Source organism: Rhinoraja longicauda, chromosome 27 (genome assembly GCF_053455715.1).
Source record: "Rhinoraja longicauda isolate Sanriku21f chromosome 27, sRhiLon1.1, whole genome shotgun sequence".
NCBI classification, from domain to species: Eukaryota; Metazoa; Chordata; class Chondrichthyes; order Rajiformes; family Arhynchobatidae; genus Rhinoraja; species Rhinoraja longicauda.
The window spans coordinates 20,781,287-20,797,487 of record NC_135979.1 but is presented as its reverse complement, the minus strand read 5'-3'; the positions used below and the strand labels follow the sequence as shown (position 1 = coordinate 20,797,487).

Genomic DNA, 16,201 nt, shown 5'->3' with positions numbered 1-16,201 from the left:
GTTGCAACCTATCCTACCCCACACTGTTTGACGAGTTTAACATGGTTTATAAAGGAATGAGTCACCAAACTGTGATGTGACCAGCAGAGTGAAATGTTTACAAATCTTTATTGGGAGTGTATCAATGCAGTGTGGGTGGCAACAATAATATTAGTTCAATTTTGTTTTGAGATACATCTCGGGAACAGGCCCTTCGACCCACTGAGTCTGTGCTGACCAGCGATCCCCGCACGCTAACACTGCCCTATACACACTAGGGACAATTTCCAATTTTACCAAGCCAAATAGCCTGCAAACCCGTACATCTTTGGAATGTGGGAGGAAATTGGAGATCCAGGACAAAACCTACGCAGGTTACAGGGAGAACGTACCAACTCCATCCAGACAGCACCTATGGTCAGGGTTGAACCCGGATCTCTCGTGCCGTGAGACAGCAACTCTATCGCTGTGCCACCATGCCACGTTATATTAAAGAATATGTTAGAGGATATTTTTAAAATATTATGCTGTGTCAGTGCAATGTGAATGATGTGCTGTAAATAATGGGTTGAATTGTGCTGACAGCTCGCCAGCAGTTCACCTCCTTGGCCCCCTCCATTTCCCGAGTGAGGCCACATACAAAACTGAAAGAACAGTACCTCATATTCCACTTGGGTAGCATTCAACCCAATGGTACGAGCATTAAATTCTCTAGTTTCAAGAATAATCCCCTGCCCACCTCTCTTTCCCCTGTCTCCACCCACCCTGATGCACACGCGTTTCTCCCACCACCCCAATCACCCTTCTTCTCCATCCTCCTCCGTATGTTCATCTCACATTCCCAAGTCTATCTATAAGGGAAAAGTATATTTCCCGTTTAATCCCAGCTGCCCCTCCCCCCCACTTTTCCCTCTCCCCTGGCCCCTTCAACACACATTCTTATCGCTTCACATTTCTTTCATTTCTCCCCTTTCGGCCATTCTTTTGCCTCCTTTTCACCCCTTGTCACTTATTTCACCGTCTGCAAATGAGCAAGCATCTTCTCACTAGCCAGGCTTTGCCCCACCCTAAAGCCCCTGTCCCACTTAGGCGATGTTTTAGGCGACTATAGGCGACTAGACTGTCACCACACGGTTGCCGCGGTGTCGCCTGTTTGGTCGTGAGTCATCTCCAAAGATTCCTAGAGTTTTTCTGGTCGCCGCTGGATTTTAAAATGTTTAAATATTTTCGGGGACTGTTGGTTTCATGCCAATGATCGTGGCTTGACGTCTCCTGACGTAGAGCCTGTCGTAGGTTGTCGCCAGGTGAAGTAGGTTGTCGCCGGTGCTGACCGGTGAATTCCATTGGCGACTACCTACGTCAACCGGCGACAGGTACCGGCGTAAAAACCTGGAGGCCAAAATGACGTGAATTGTCTTCAGTTGTCGCCGACAGGGTCGTAGCTTGTCGCGGGTAGACGTAGGATGACTTCAGTTGTCGTAGGTTGTCGCCTGCATCGTAGGCGCGGTCGTAAGTGGACGTCCTAAGTCGCGACGATTGGGTCGCCGGTTGTTGGTAGCTTGACGTCGACTAGATGGGAGGTTGTTGTAGCTTGTCATAGACATTGTCGTAGGGGGGGGGTCCAGTCGCCGGTTTTTCGGCGACCAGCTATGACTATGACAGTCGCCGGCAGTCGCCTAACAAATCGCCTGAGTGAGACAGGCTCTTAACCTCTCTCTTCTGGTCTGCGCAACTATGTGGACAGGGGGAGTGTGTCCAATGTGGGTCAAACATCATGAATGGTGTTCTTATCCAGTCAAGTAAAAACATGCTCTCTGAAATACATCAATTTATAATGGACAATCTAGCTATAGAACAAGGTACAGCACAGAAACGGCCCTTTACCCCCTGACGTCTGAGGAATAAAACTGCACATTTGCCCATGTATAGTCTATATCCTTCCATTTCCCGTCTGTTCATGTGTCTGTTTATCTGTGGATATTTATTTAAATATATACAGCAGTACAGGACCTCTGAGTCGGTTGAAGGTCTATCTAAATTGGATTCTCGCGCCGCCGATAAAACGTACCATGAAATTGTATTAAAGGGCAATGTAAACATGCTTTAAATAACACCACAAATCGTGAATACAAAGTTGAAGTTGTTTAGATTGGTTATCAGAATACTGGGACTGTGCTACAGAATCCCACTGGTGGACAGGTTTCTGTGTTATTAACTTGAGAATTACATCGGCACAATTGGAACAACTTAATGAGAATCAATATCCCCCGTGTCTGGTCCTCCAAAGGCACATTATGTTAATCATCATGTATCAACAGGAAAGATTAAAGTAATTGAAGCGAATTGACTCAGATATACTTGAACGTGATGTATGTAACAATAGCTTGGCTTGCAGAAAAGAACAGAGAGTTGAGTGGGCCACAAGTGTTACACATTACACATGCATTTCTTGGAAGGATCCATGAACAGGAAAGATGCTCCATGCTCGACTGCTCTGAACTGAACTCGATACATATCTCAGAACTAGAGTATGCAAACCTCGTGAGATGTTTCTTATTCCAGGGCCAAATGCTGCTGATCATGAATGTTAATAGCGTTAGTAGCTGAAGCCGGAGCCCAGCCACACTGCGTGCTTGTTCAAGCCTCTGATGACATTGAATGACTTCTGTAGCAAGAATTGTGATATGACTTTTAAAACACTGCCTGGAAACAAATCTAGCTGAAGCATACGTTCCATATCTAACCTGCAGCACAGACAAAGCAGACGTACAATATAAAGCAGCTATTAAAAAAACATAGTGCAAGCCAGTTACTTGAAGGAATTGTATTAGTTCAAACGGAACATGCATTCCTTGAACAACAGATGTCATTGACTCCATCAGGATATCCAATAGTTCTAAAGTTAACAAGTCCATGAATCAAATGCTATCTCCTCTGTGAGTATGAATTTTGATCAGAGGTTTCTTTTTGTATGAATGTTGTAGATTTCTGAAGCTGACATACCTTTACATTTCCTGTCTCAATGTCACAGCCCGCAGAGCTGAATACTCTTGAAACAGCCCCATAAACCTGACACAAAGGAACCTTAGTTTTCATCTGAACTCAAGATTTGAACATCTCAACTTCATATCTGTATCCCCAATCAAAAAATCATAGGCCAATGCTGTCAGTTAAAGGATTCATAATTCTCTTCGGAAGTGCCTGGGCTTATCTCATGTTGATGTGTGGGAGTCAATTTTAAAATTAATAATTTTGTTGAGATTCTGGGGGTTATTTTTCCACTTTCATTACATTGGCAGAATTTGTCCAGCTTCGACTATTCAATAGGCAGGAGAACACTCCAACTAAAAATTGGGAGGAGCAGAGAGCAAAGAATCGTCAGTTCTTGTCATAAAATTCATCCCTTTCCAAGGGAGCTCTTTGGTTTTAAACCCAATCATGTTATTGTATTTGACCACTGAAGAAACTTTCAGAACCCCCCCCCCCCCCCCATTATAAAACCATTATCTTTATCCAATGCTATATTTCCCTCTCATTGTCTTTGTAGCCTTAGTGTTCCATTGTTCTCCTTGTTAGTGTACCATCTTAAAGTAATGAAGGAATCAAGAACCAGAGGACCTAGGTTTAAGGTGAGGGGGGGAAAGATTTAATTGGAACTTATAGGACGACAGGGTGGTGGGTGTATGGAATGAGCTAGCAGAGGATGTTGTTGAGGCAGGCACTATCACAATGTTTAAAAGACATTTAGAGTGGTACGTGGATAGGATATCTTTAGAAGGATAAAGGCCAAACGCAGGCAGGTGGCACTCATGTAGAATAGTGTTGGTCGGCATGTGCAAGTTGGACTGAAGGTTCTGTTTCACGCTGTATGGGTCTATGACTCTATAACTCAGAACCAGGCCCTTCAGCCCAACTTGTCCATGCCAACCAAATTGCCCCATTTTAGCAAGTCCTATTTGGCCGCACTTCGCCCATATTCCTCTATAACTTTCCTATTCATGTATCTGCCCAAATGTCTTTTAAATATTTTTATTGTACCTGCCTCAATAAGTTCTTTTGGCAGCTAGTTCTATATACCCACTATCATAGACAATAGACAATAGGTGCAGGAGGAGGCCATTCGGCCCTTCGAGCCAGCACCGCCATTCAATGTGATCATGGCTGATCATTCTCAATCAGTACCCCGTTCCTGCCTTCTCCCCATACCCCCTGACTCCGCTATCCTTAAGAACTCTATCTAGCTCTCTCTTGAATGCATTCAGAGAATTGGCCTCCACTCCCTTTTGAGGCAGAGAATTCCACAGATTCACAACTCTCTGACTGAAAAAGTTTTTCCTCATCTCAGTTCTAAATGGCCTTATTCTTAAACTGTGGCCCCTTGTTCTGGACTCCCCCAACATTGGGAACATGTTTCCTGCCTCTAACGTGTCCAACCCCTTAATAATCTTATATGCTTCGATAAGATCTCCTCTCATCCTTCTAAATTCCAGTGTATACAAGCCCAGTCGCTCCAATCTTTCAACATATGACAGTCCCGCCATTCCGGGAATTAACCTAGTAAACCTACGCTGGAGGACTGTGATCTGTGAAATAATTGCCCCTCAAGTTCCTATTAAATCTTTCCCCTCTCTTCTTAAACCTATCCCCTCTAGTTTTTGATTCCCCATGATCTCCATATGCTGGGAAAATGACTGTGTGCAATCACCCTATCTACACCCCTCATGATTTCATACATCTCTCTAAGATCACTCTTCAGCCTCCGACACTCCAAGGAATAAAGGCCTTTGCTTGCCCAACCTATTCCTGTAGCCCAGGCCCTCGAGACCTGACAACATCCTCGTAAATCTTTTCTGCGCTCTGTCCAGCTCAATGGCATTTTCCTGTAGAAGGCTGACCAAAACTGTAGACAATACCCAAAGTGAGGTCTCATCAATGTCACATACATCTGTAACATAATGTTCCAACCTCTTCACTCAGTTCCCTAACTGGTGAAGGCCAGCATGTTAAAACTCACATCCATCACCTGGATTCAGAACTGACTTATTCATAGAAGACTGGAGTCTGAAGAAGGGCCTCGACTGGAAACATCACCCATTCCTTCTATCCAGACATGCTCCAGCATTTTGTGCCTCAATATGACTTGACAGATCTCGGATCAAATTCTCCACTTTCTTCTTAAATATACCTGGAGCTGATATTCTTCAAAATGGTAATATGTTGTACTGGGACAGACCGAGATGAATATTTATCATTGAGTGTCCATTTGAAGTTTTGTGTAATTTGATCTGCTAGTATGTGTGTGACATTTCATTGACTGAGCATCTGTCCTCCACATGACTGCACAAACAAAAACTAGTCAAGTTGACCCCTCAGGCCTTTTCCACTAACTTGTAAAATTATTTATGATCTGGTTATAACTTCAGATCTTAACTACCCGCAGCAGCCTTTCACCTCAGTGCTTTCCAAGAATCAGTCAACGTCTGCCTTAAATGTTTTCAAAAGCTCTGCCTCCACCAGTCTTCTCGGAAATATGTTCCAAAGACACAGAATGTACCCAGAGAAAACGATTTTGCTTTATCTCTTAAATAGGTGGTCCTTTTTAAAAAAAATAGAGCCCTTGTGCCAGATTCTCCCACAATAGAAACATCCTTATCGCATATGGATGTGGACTGCAGAAAGGTAATAAGGAACGCAGATGACTCCGTGAGCTTCATGTTATTATCTAGCCAATCTCTTTAAAGTCATGCTCACACATCATTCACGGTTTAGAACAGAAAAGTGCTCGAGGAACTGCGGAGGGAATGGGCAGGCGAAGTTTCAGATTTGGACACTTCTTCAGACTTGTAAGAAAAGGGGGAGAAAGGTTGAAAGGATAATGGGCAGGCCAAGGCCTGGCAAGTGATAGGTGAATACAGGTAGGTGCGTTAATTGGTGAGATTCAAGGTTATTATAAGTTTAGTTTACTGTGTTTTTAAAAAAAATTGTGCTTTTAATCAACTTTATTTTTTTTAACATTTTAGTAAGTTTACAAGATATATTTAAGTCTATTTGAACAGTTATGTGCCTTGGGCACAGAGAGTCAATTTAATCAGTCTTCTCTATCCAGAATAGTTTAGTCTGGCTGGACATGACCATAAGTGAGGCTTTCAGCCAGGATGATCTAACCAATATCCCTGATAGTGGCAAAGAATTGGTGATCACCTTCCTTATTATGGTTCAATTTGTTATTCTATAAGTGAATGCTTTTGTTGTTATCAAGCTGAAGTCAATTAGCTCTGGAGAATGGATGTCTCCTCCACTTCAGGCATCTAATGAGCCCTCATGCACCTTCAACTAGGGTATAAATAGGAAGGATCAAAATAAACTAATTTAAGTCTGACCCACCAATGTGCTGTCACCTAGCCTCTGCTGAACGAGTGTTAATGTTCAGGTCAATGAACCAATGGATGGTTTTATGCAATGGACCCATGTTCATGGCCAGCTGGGCTAAAGACTCCAAACACATGATAGAACCTGCTATGTGAGTTAAGACTTGCATCCAATTGAATCCCCATAGCCCTGTATCAAATCTCCCAAGGAGAAAAGGAAAGTTACCAGAAATTCATCTCAAGTCAGTGCTTCAAAATGCAGTATAGAAAAGTAGAAGTACAACTTCAATGGAACTGACTTCATTGCTCAGACAACAAAGTGCTGAATTACCTCAGCAGGTCAGGCAGCAACTCTAGAGGAAAAAGATCATCCTTTTTTCCCCAGAGATGCTGCCTGACCCATTGAGTTACTCCAGCACTTTATGTCTATCTTTGGCATAAACCGGCATTTGCAATTCTTTGTTTCTACCGACTTCAATGGAAGCAAATTTAAAAGTCGCTCAGGTCCAGACCCACTTCTGTAGAGTGTGTTTAGTCCATGATATTCGGAATCAATTTCTAGGAAAGTGTGCTTAGTCCCTTGATGCCACTCAGTTCCTTCCAGAGTATGCTTTCTACTTGAATCATAATCTTGCCTTAGATTTAAATCCTGACAACCAACAACCGACGAGACATTTGATCTCAAAATCATTTTACAAAGATAATCAGTGGGCTGAGTTACAGATAGCAGTTCGATGATCAGCTCAGCCAGGTTGAGATTTTTTTTGCAGAAATGTAACTACATGCATAAGTAGTTCAGTTTCAACTAAACTCATGCTGGAAACATCTGAGTGAAGCAACTTTGGCTTAGTGGCTCATCTTTTTGTCATTCACATATTAAAACTGGCCTTGCCAGCAAGCAAAAGCTCAGATTTTAAGGCTGGCTCATTGTGGGTGCTGAGATTCAGTCTCTGCGACCCACGTCTCCCCTACTCAGAACAACTCATCATCTGATCTGATATATTTTTTCGGGACTTTGAATCATAGAATAGTTCTTTATGTAATCCTGTGTGTGGTTTCTTTTAATAAGTGCTCATTATTCCAACTTTACAAGTTGGCTTATTACAAGGACTGTAATAATTCAACAAAGGCAGTGAGTGTCCAGAATTGTCAGACTAAGCCAGATAATGATTTTTATTTCATCGCATTAAACAACCACAGACAAAAAAAAAAATTGTAAGGCAGGAAGCGTTTTGAAGAATTTAAGATGCTGTTCATTTAAATATTTTCTTAACTCATTTTGTGCACGAAAGAAACAAAGGGTGAAATTGAATTTGATTGATTCAAATTCTGCCTTTCAACTAACACGCTGTCAAACTTTGGTCCTGTTATCAAATAATCTCATTGCTTGATGCTGACGGCACGGTAGCGCAGCGGTAGAGTTGTTGCTTTACAGCGAATGCAGCGCCGGAGACTCAGGTTCGATCCTGACTACGGGTGCTGCACTGTAAGGAGTTTATACGTTCTCCCCGTGACCTGCGTTGGTTTTCTCCGAGATCTTCGGTTTCCTCCCACACTTCAAAGACGTACAGGTATGTAGGTTAATTGGCTGGGTAAATGTAAAAAAATAAAAAATAATAAAAAATTGTCCCTTGTGGGTGTAGGATAGTGTTAATGTACGGGGATCGCTGGGCGGCACGGACTTGGTGGGCCGAAAAGGCCTGTTTCCGGCTGTATATATATGATATGATAATCCCCAGTGGAAGAAAGCCAATGTTTTATGTGAAACGTTTGCAACCAGACACACATGTTAATGGTTGGCAAGGGAGGTTTACTCTTATGACTTTGGGTGGGTTTAAACTTACATGGCAGGAAGGGGGGAACCAGAGCAAGTGGAGGGATTGAAGGGCAGATAGGGTCAATGCTACACAAGTCTGCCAGAAAGGGCAGACAGGAGCGGGTTAATGGATGCGGTTGGAATCATGGGATGAAGTGTGTTTATTTCAATATAAGGAGCGTATTAAGTAAAGCAAATTAATTTTGAACCTGGATTAGTGCATGAAAATATGATGTGGCATTCATTACTGAGACTTGGATGAGAGAGGGACAACTCAATGTGCCAAAGTTTCTTAGGGAATAGGGATCTTAGGGTGCAAGTCCACAGTTCCCAGAAGATGACAACACAAGTGGATAGAATGCATACAGATTGTTTGCCTTCATCAGTTGGGGCATCGGGTATAAGAGTGAGGAAGTCATGTTAGAGCTGCATATCACTTTGGTTAGGCCACACATGAAGCATTGTGTGCAATTCTTTAATTGGAATGTTGGCCTTCATAACATGAGTAGTTGAGTATAGGAGCAAAGAGGTCCTTCTACAGTTGTACCGGGCCCTGGTGAGACCGCACCTGGAGTACTGTGTGCTGTTTTGGTCTCCAAATTTGAGGAAGGATATTCTTGCTATGGAGGGCGTGCAGCGTAGGTTCACTAGGTTAATTCCCGGAATGGCGGGGCTGTCGTATGTTGAAAGGCTGGAGCGATTGGGCTTGTATACACTGGAATTTAGAAGGATGAGGGGGGATCTTATTGAACCATATAAGATAATTAGGGGATTGGACACTGTGGTGTATTATGATAAGAATCGACGAGTGAGACAGGTTAGCATACAACATATGGCTGCTTTACTTCAACACCACCAGAGGGTGTTATCAGGTATCCCACAATGCTTTATACCCGGAACTACGGCAAGGCTCAGCTGCCAAAACACAAATACTCAAAATGGTAAATACACCACATTACCCCCTTTTTAAAATGAAGGTAATCTTAAATAACTGAAATTAGCAAGTGCCTTATTACTAACAATAACCATTCCCAAAATTACTACTATGCAAAGTTACTTGTTATCACTAGAGACCCTCTTGTAGTTTTAACAAGTCTCAGTCCATCTGTGTGTTCATATTAATGAAAACAACTTAAACAACTAAACAGTCCTTCATGCCGAACATTTCCCCTTTTAAAAAAAAAAAAGAAGCTTAAGGGACATAGCGGTCTGGAGGCTTCCTGACCCTTGATGATCGGCGTGGACTCAGCGGCGCAGCAGCTGCAGCTGTACGGTCCACAGTCCCTGGCTCGCTGCATGATGACATGTCCTCCGGCTGTGCGAGTTGGCTCGGTGCAGAAGTGTCAGTGGTTGAGTTTTCAGTGTCCTGATCCAGTCCATCTCCCATGACTCTGAATCTCAGCTGATCTCCATGTCTCCTGTAGGTGATGTCGGTGTCTCCTCCTTGTACTTTGTAAGACACCGGTTCTGTTTGATCCACTATGACTCCAGGAATCCATTTGCGTCCTCCCCCAGCCGTATTGTATAAATACACTGGGTCATCCACTGAGAAACACCTGTCTGCTGCACGGAGGTCATGGTGAAACTTCTGCTTGTACTGTTTTTTACGAACAGCGGCTGCTGTGTCTGGACGGATGAAATCCAGACGGGTGCGCACGTGTCTGTTCAGAAACAGGTCAGCAGGTGACTGACCAGTAGTGCAGTTTGGTGTGGTGTGATACTGCATCAAAAAGATGGAGACCCTGTCCTCCACATCCATTGCGGTGTGTGTCAGCTTTTTCATTCCACCCTTGAATGACTGAACGTACCGTTCTGCCAGGCCATTCGAGGCAGGGTGACCAGGAGCACTTGTAGAATGAAGGATTCCATTCTGCTGCATGAAGTTTTTAAACTCCTCTGACGTGAACTGCGTTCCATTATCCGTGACAATGTGCTCCGGCAATCCATAAGCTGCGAACAGTCTTCTCAGTCGTGTGATAGTGGCTTGTGATGTGATGCTAGACATTTTAAACACCTCCAACCACTTGGAGTAAGCATCCACCACCAACATGAAAGTGTGTCCCAAAAATGGACCAGCAAAGTCTATGTGTAGTCTTTTCCAGCTCTGGCCAGGAAATTCCCATGGATGCAAAGGCACCTGACGAGGCATCCTTTGCTCCAATTGACATGACTCACATGCTCTGCAAACTTGCTCCACCTCTGCATCAACTTTAGGCCACCATACGTACTTGCGTGTTAGTGCTTTCATTTTCACAATTCCTGGATGGCCAGAATGCAGCTCCTTTAAAACAGTTTTTCTCAACTTTTCAGGAATCACCACTCTGGTGCCCCACAGGACACATCCTCGCTCTATTGAAAGTTCACATCTACGCGTGTGGAAAGCTTTCAGAGTCTCATCCACTTCAGCAGGCCAGCCATCCATGACAAATTTCAGCACCTTTGACAACACGTTGTCTGTGCGTGTTACACGTGCCACTTGGTCTGCGTTCAGTGGAGCCTGCTCAAGATGTTCAGTTAACAGTGTGTATACGCTGTCAGTGATGGCTGTGGTCCCTGCGTCGTTTGTGTCAGGCAGCGGAACTCTTGAGAGGCCATCTGCATTACCATGTTTCTCTGAAGCACAGTACTCAATGTGATAATCATAGGCAGAGAGAATTATTGCCCATCTTTGGATTCGAGCTGCAGCCATGGCAGGCAGGCTTTTGTGTTCTCCAAACAGTGTTAGCAGGGGTTTGTGATCAGTCACAAGTTTGAATTTCCTCCCCCACAGGTATTGGTGAAACTTCTTTACACCAAAAATGAGCGCCAGTCCCTCTTTCTCAATCTGAGAATATTTCTTCTCAGCAGGGGATAATGTGCGTGATGAGAAGGCGATGGGGCGCTCCTCCCCTGTAGGCATTTTGTGTTGTATGACAGCTCCAATGCCATACGCTGAGGAGTCACAGGCCAGAGTGAGAGGAAGCTTTTGGTCATAGTGCACCAGGATCTTGTCACTTGTGAGCAGCGATTTGCACTTGTCAAAAGCTTTCTGCTCTCGACTTTTCCTCTCCCACGACACCTGGTCTTTCAGCAACCTGTACAGGGAAGCAAGCACGGTGCTTTGGTTGGGCATGAACCGTCCATAATAATTCACTAGTCCCAAGAAAGCTCTCAGCTCTTTCACACAGGTGGGGGCTGGTGCATCCTTTATTGCTCTGACTTTCTCCGGTGACGGCTGAATGCCCTGGCTGTTTAACACATGACCCAAGTATTCGATTTGTTTCTTTCCAAACTCACACTTTGAGTCCCTGACTCTCAGTCCGCTCTCCTGCAGTCTCTGTAGCACTTTATGCAGGTTTTGCAGATGCTCTCGTTCAGTTTTTCCTGTGATGAGGAGATCATCCAGATACACCACTACATTCAGATCTTTCATGAGGTTCTCCATGATTCTTTGGAAGATGGAGGGTGCTGCGCTCACACCAAAAGCCAGTCTGTTATAGACAAATAAGCCTCGGTGTGTGTTAATGGTCAACAGTTTTTTTGATTCTTCCTCCAGAAGTACCTGCTGGTACGCTGAGGCGAGGTCAATCTTTGAAAACACCTTTCCTCCACTGAGGGTTGCCATCAACTCCTCTATCCGTGGCAAGGGATAAGTCTCTGTAGTGGCAGCTTGGTTTACAGTGAGTTTGTAATCTCCACACAGACGGATGGTATGGTCCTTTTTTTCAACAGGAACAACGGGTGCTGCCCATTCACTATGTTTGACTGGAGTAATTATGTTGGCCTTTTCCAGTCGGTCCAATTCAGCCTCCACTCGTGCTTTCATGGCAAATGGTAGTGGACGGCTTTTGCAAAACTTTGGGCGGGCCCCTGGTTCCACCAGAATTGTTGCTTTGACATCACGCAGAGTGCCAAGTTCATCTTTAAACACTTCAGCGTGTAACTCCAGTACATCCTGTATTGATGTCAGGTGAGGCATCTCCTTAATATGCTTTATGTCTTCCTGATAAGACTTGTCACTGGCATGTTTAATTTCTTTCCAGTTTAAGGTGAGCTTTTTTAACCAGTTCCTTCCACACAAAGCTGGTCCTGCTCCCTTTACCACAATCATTGGTAGCTGCTCACTCTGACTCTCATATTTGACAGTGGCTTCAAACTGTCCCAACACAGGAATAACCTCCCCTGTGTATGTCTTCAGTGTGACTTCAGCAAGCCCTAGTGCTTGCTTTAAAAAGGTGGTCTGGAACAACTCCTCTGAGATAATGCTCACGGCAGCTCCGGTGTCAATTTCTAGTTTGACTTCTTTGCCATTAACCACAAAACATGCCCGGTATGCTTGTTTACAGTTGTTGCCATTTACTAATGAAAACATTGGCAACACTATTTCCTCCGCCTCCACATACTTTGTGTTTTTATCAGTCTGTCGTTTATATCTGCTCTGTGTCGGTGCCGCCGCCACTTTTCCTCTGCATGCCCTTTTAATATGCCCGGTTTTACCACAGTTGTAACACTTTGCATCTTTAAAGCGACACACCTGTGGGCTGTGATTTTTGCCGTTACATCTATGGCAGTTCCTCCCCGTTTGCTTAACCGTGTGCGCATCCACTTTATGCACTTGGTTCGGACGTACCTCGTGTCCCCGCAGCTGCTGCGTGTCTCTCTCCGCAGTCTCCATGCTGAGGGCGATTTCAAATGCCCGTGCAAAAGTCAGGTTGGACTCCGACAACATGTTCCCAATGTTGGGGGAGTCCAGAACAAGGGGCCACAGTTTAAGAATAAGGGGTAGGCCATTTAGAACGGAGATGAGGAAGAACTTTTTCAGTCAGAGAGTGGTGAAGGTGTGGAATTCTCTGCCTCAGAAGGCAGTGGAGGCCAGTTCATTGGATGCTTTCAAGAGAGAGCTGGATAGAGCTCTTAAGGATAGCGGAGTGAGGGGGTATGGGGAGAAGGCAGGAACGGGGTACTGATTGAGAGTGATCAGCCATGATCGCATTGAATGGCGGTGCTGGCTCGAAGGGCTGAATGGCCTACTCCTGCACCTATTGTCTATTGTCTATTGTCTATTAGAGGAAGGATGTCGATAATTTAAGGAAGGTGCAAAAGAAGATTCACCAGGTTGTTACATGGACTGGAGAGTGTTCGCTGTAACGAGAGTTTGAACAAACTTTGGATTGATTTTTCTGCAGCATTGGAGGCTGAAGGGTGACCTGAGATGTTTATATGATTATAATTACATAATTGAGCATAGGGGCAGGTAGGCAGTTAAAGTTATTTTTTTCCCCAGGGTGGAAATGTCACCTGGAATAGTTTTAAGGTGAGGGCGGGAAAGTTTAAAGGAGATGTTTGAGGCACGTTTTTTTACACAGAAATTTAAAGGAGACGTACAAGGCTGTTTTTGTTTTACAGACATTGGTAGATGCCCAGAATATACTGTCAAGGAAAGTCATGGAAACAGATATGATGGTGATGTTTAAGAGGAATTCAGATAACACATGAACATGGAGGGAATGGGGGGGTGTATGGATCATGTGTAGGCAGATGGAGTTGGTGTAATTTGGTCAACACAGATGCTGTGAGGCTGGAGGGCCTGTTCTTGTGCTGTACTGTTCTTGGTTTCAATCCACCTCAATGAATAATTGATGCATTGTTTGCATTTTCTCAATTAACACCGGAAGCACTTATTTACAGTTGCAAAACGTCTTTATCCTTTTAATCAGAAGTTTACTGCCTCTCTGAGCCAGTGCAACGCTAGTGTCCTGCCAAATTTTGTATAAAATTGAGATAAAGTTCAATTTAATTGCAATAAAATCCTTCATCTTAATGAATGCAAATTCCCAAAGCATTTGCAAAAATATACTTGTCACTCAGACAATTAATAAATTCCAGCCGAATTCTCTCCTGTGTGTCAAAGGGTAATTACATTGCTGAACAATCCCCAAAATAACTTGTGTGAAATGAAAAGGTCGAGGGAGGTGAAGTCATTCGTGTTTCTGGCCAAGAGGTTGTCAATGGTAATTGTGTCCTTTTTTACAATGACTTCACGGGCATTCGGACAGCGATGTCTGTTGACTTCACTTGCACCGATTATTTTCTCCCGTCCTTGTAGCATCGAAATGACAGACATAGAGTCACAGAGAAATACAGCACAGAAACAGACACATCGGCCCACTGAGTCCATGCTAATCACCAATCACCCATTTGGAACCCATTGCATCTGAAGAAGGGTCTCGACCCGAAACGTCACCTGCTCCTTTTCTCCAGAGATGCCGTCTGACCCGCTGAGTTACTCCAGCTTCTTGTGTCTATCACCCATTTACACTACTCCTATGTTAATCCCATTTATTGTTTAACCCGTACAGACTATCCTCGGTTTATGAACAGGTTCTGTTTTTATAATGTCCATAAGTTGATTTAGTCCATATGTTGAAAAGTACACAATATCACTCAATATGGTAATCATACCACCAGAATATTGCAATGAATGCCATCAAAAGCACATGCGGCAAATTCCATCAGCAAAAGGTACAGAAGTGTGAAGACGCACACCTCTCGATTCAGGGACAATTTCTTTCCAGCTGTTATTAGGCAACTGAACCATCCTATCAACAACCAGAGAGCAGTTCTGAGGAATTATCTACCCCTTTGTAGACCCTTGCACTATCTCTGATCAGACTATACTGGACTTTATCTTGCACTAAATGTTATTCACATTATTCACATTATGTACACTGTGGACGGCTCGATTGTAATCATGTATTGTCTTTCCACTGACTGGTTAGCAACTAAATCTTTTCACTGTACACGTGACAATAAACCAAACTGAACTAAGACTGCTAAGAAAAAATAACTACTAAAAGTGGAGAGACTCAGATGGGAAACAAGTCCTGCTGTTCATAGCAACGAGTATATAGTATCTGCATGCATCAAACGTCTGAATTTACTATCATATGTATGAATTCAATCATATGTGTGAATGTCCTTATCTTGGGCATCTGCAATCTAGGGACAGCCTATATTCGTATCAACGCTTTCCAGGTTCTACCATGCAGCCACGTGTTGCGCAGTGGTAGAGTTGTTGCCCTACAGTGCTTGCAGCGCCGGAAACCCAGATTCGATCCCGACTATGGCTGTCTGTACGGACTTTGTACGTTCTCCCTGAGACGGCATGGGTTTTTTTCTCCGAGATCTTTGGTTTCCTTCCACACTCCAAAGATGTACAGGTATGTAGGTTAATTGGCTTGGTGCATGTGTAAAATTGTCCCTCGTGTGTGTAGGGTGGTGTTAATGTGCGGGGATCGCTGGTCGGTGCGAACTCGGTGGGCCGAAGGGCCTGTTTCCGCGCTGAATCTCTAAACTCTAAAACTCTAAACACTCACTGCACACAAAAGGCAATTTCCAGTGGCTAACCTGTGCATCTTTAAAATGTGAAAGGAAACAGTAGCAGCCAGAGGAAACATACACAGTCACAGGGAGAACATGCAAACACCACACAGACAGCAATCAAGATCAGAACTGAACCAGACTCTCTGGTGTTGTGATTCTGAGGCTCTGCTTGCTACCTCTCCATGCCACCCACATTTCTTAGGCAGAGTGTTAACTAATCAGGCAATCTATCGGGTGAAGTGAATGGCTGGAAAAGATTGAGCTTGAATTTCCAAGCTGCATGTATTGGTCTCAAATAGCAATTGCCTGTATCAAGCAAGTTAGTGATGGTCTGTGGGAGGGAGAAATGAATGCAGGGGATATAAAATCGAGTTGAAATGATGCAGGTCTGAAAGCTACACAGTGTTTTTTCATAAACAGATTTAATTGCTGTAAGACTTATGATGCCATCATGGCAAGTTATAGCAGGTGTCAATATTTAATAAATATATTATTGAGCGGGGGAGTCTTGCGCAGCCGATGGACTGAAAAGTTTGCTTATGGAATGAGCTGAAGCCGCATCCATCAAGGATGGTGAGCGATGAAGGGCTCTCAGGCTTCAGGATGCCAGACACAGTGTGTGTGAGACTCTCCAGACCAGCATCTGGCAGGTACAAATTTTAAAGAGCTAATGGAG

The 16,201-nt window shown here is 43.9% G+C and overlaps 1 protein-coding gene across 2 annotated transcripts in view; it reads left to right on the top strand.

Moving 5' to 3' along the window:
* csmd2 (CUB and Sushi multiple domains 2) overlaps window positions 1-16,201 on the top strand; it is a 1,532,573-nt gene that overhangs the window by 1,290,857 nt on the left and 225,515 nt on the right. The window lies entirely within an intron of this gene.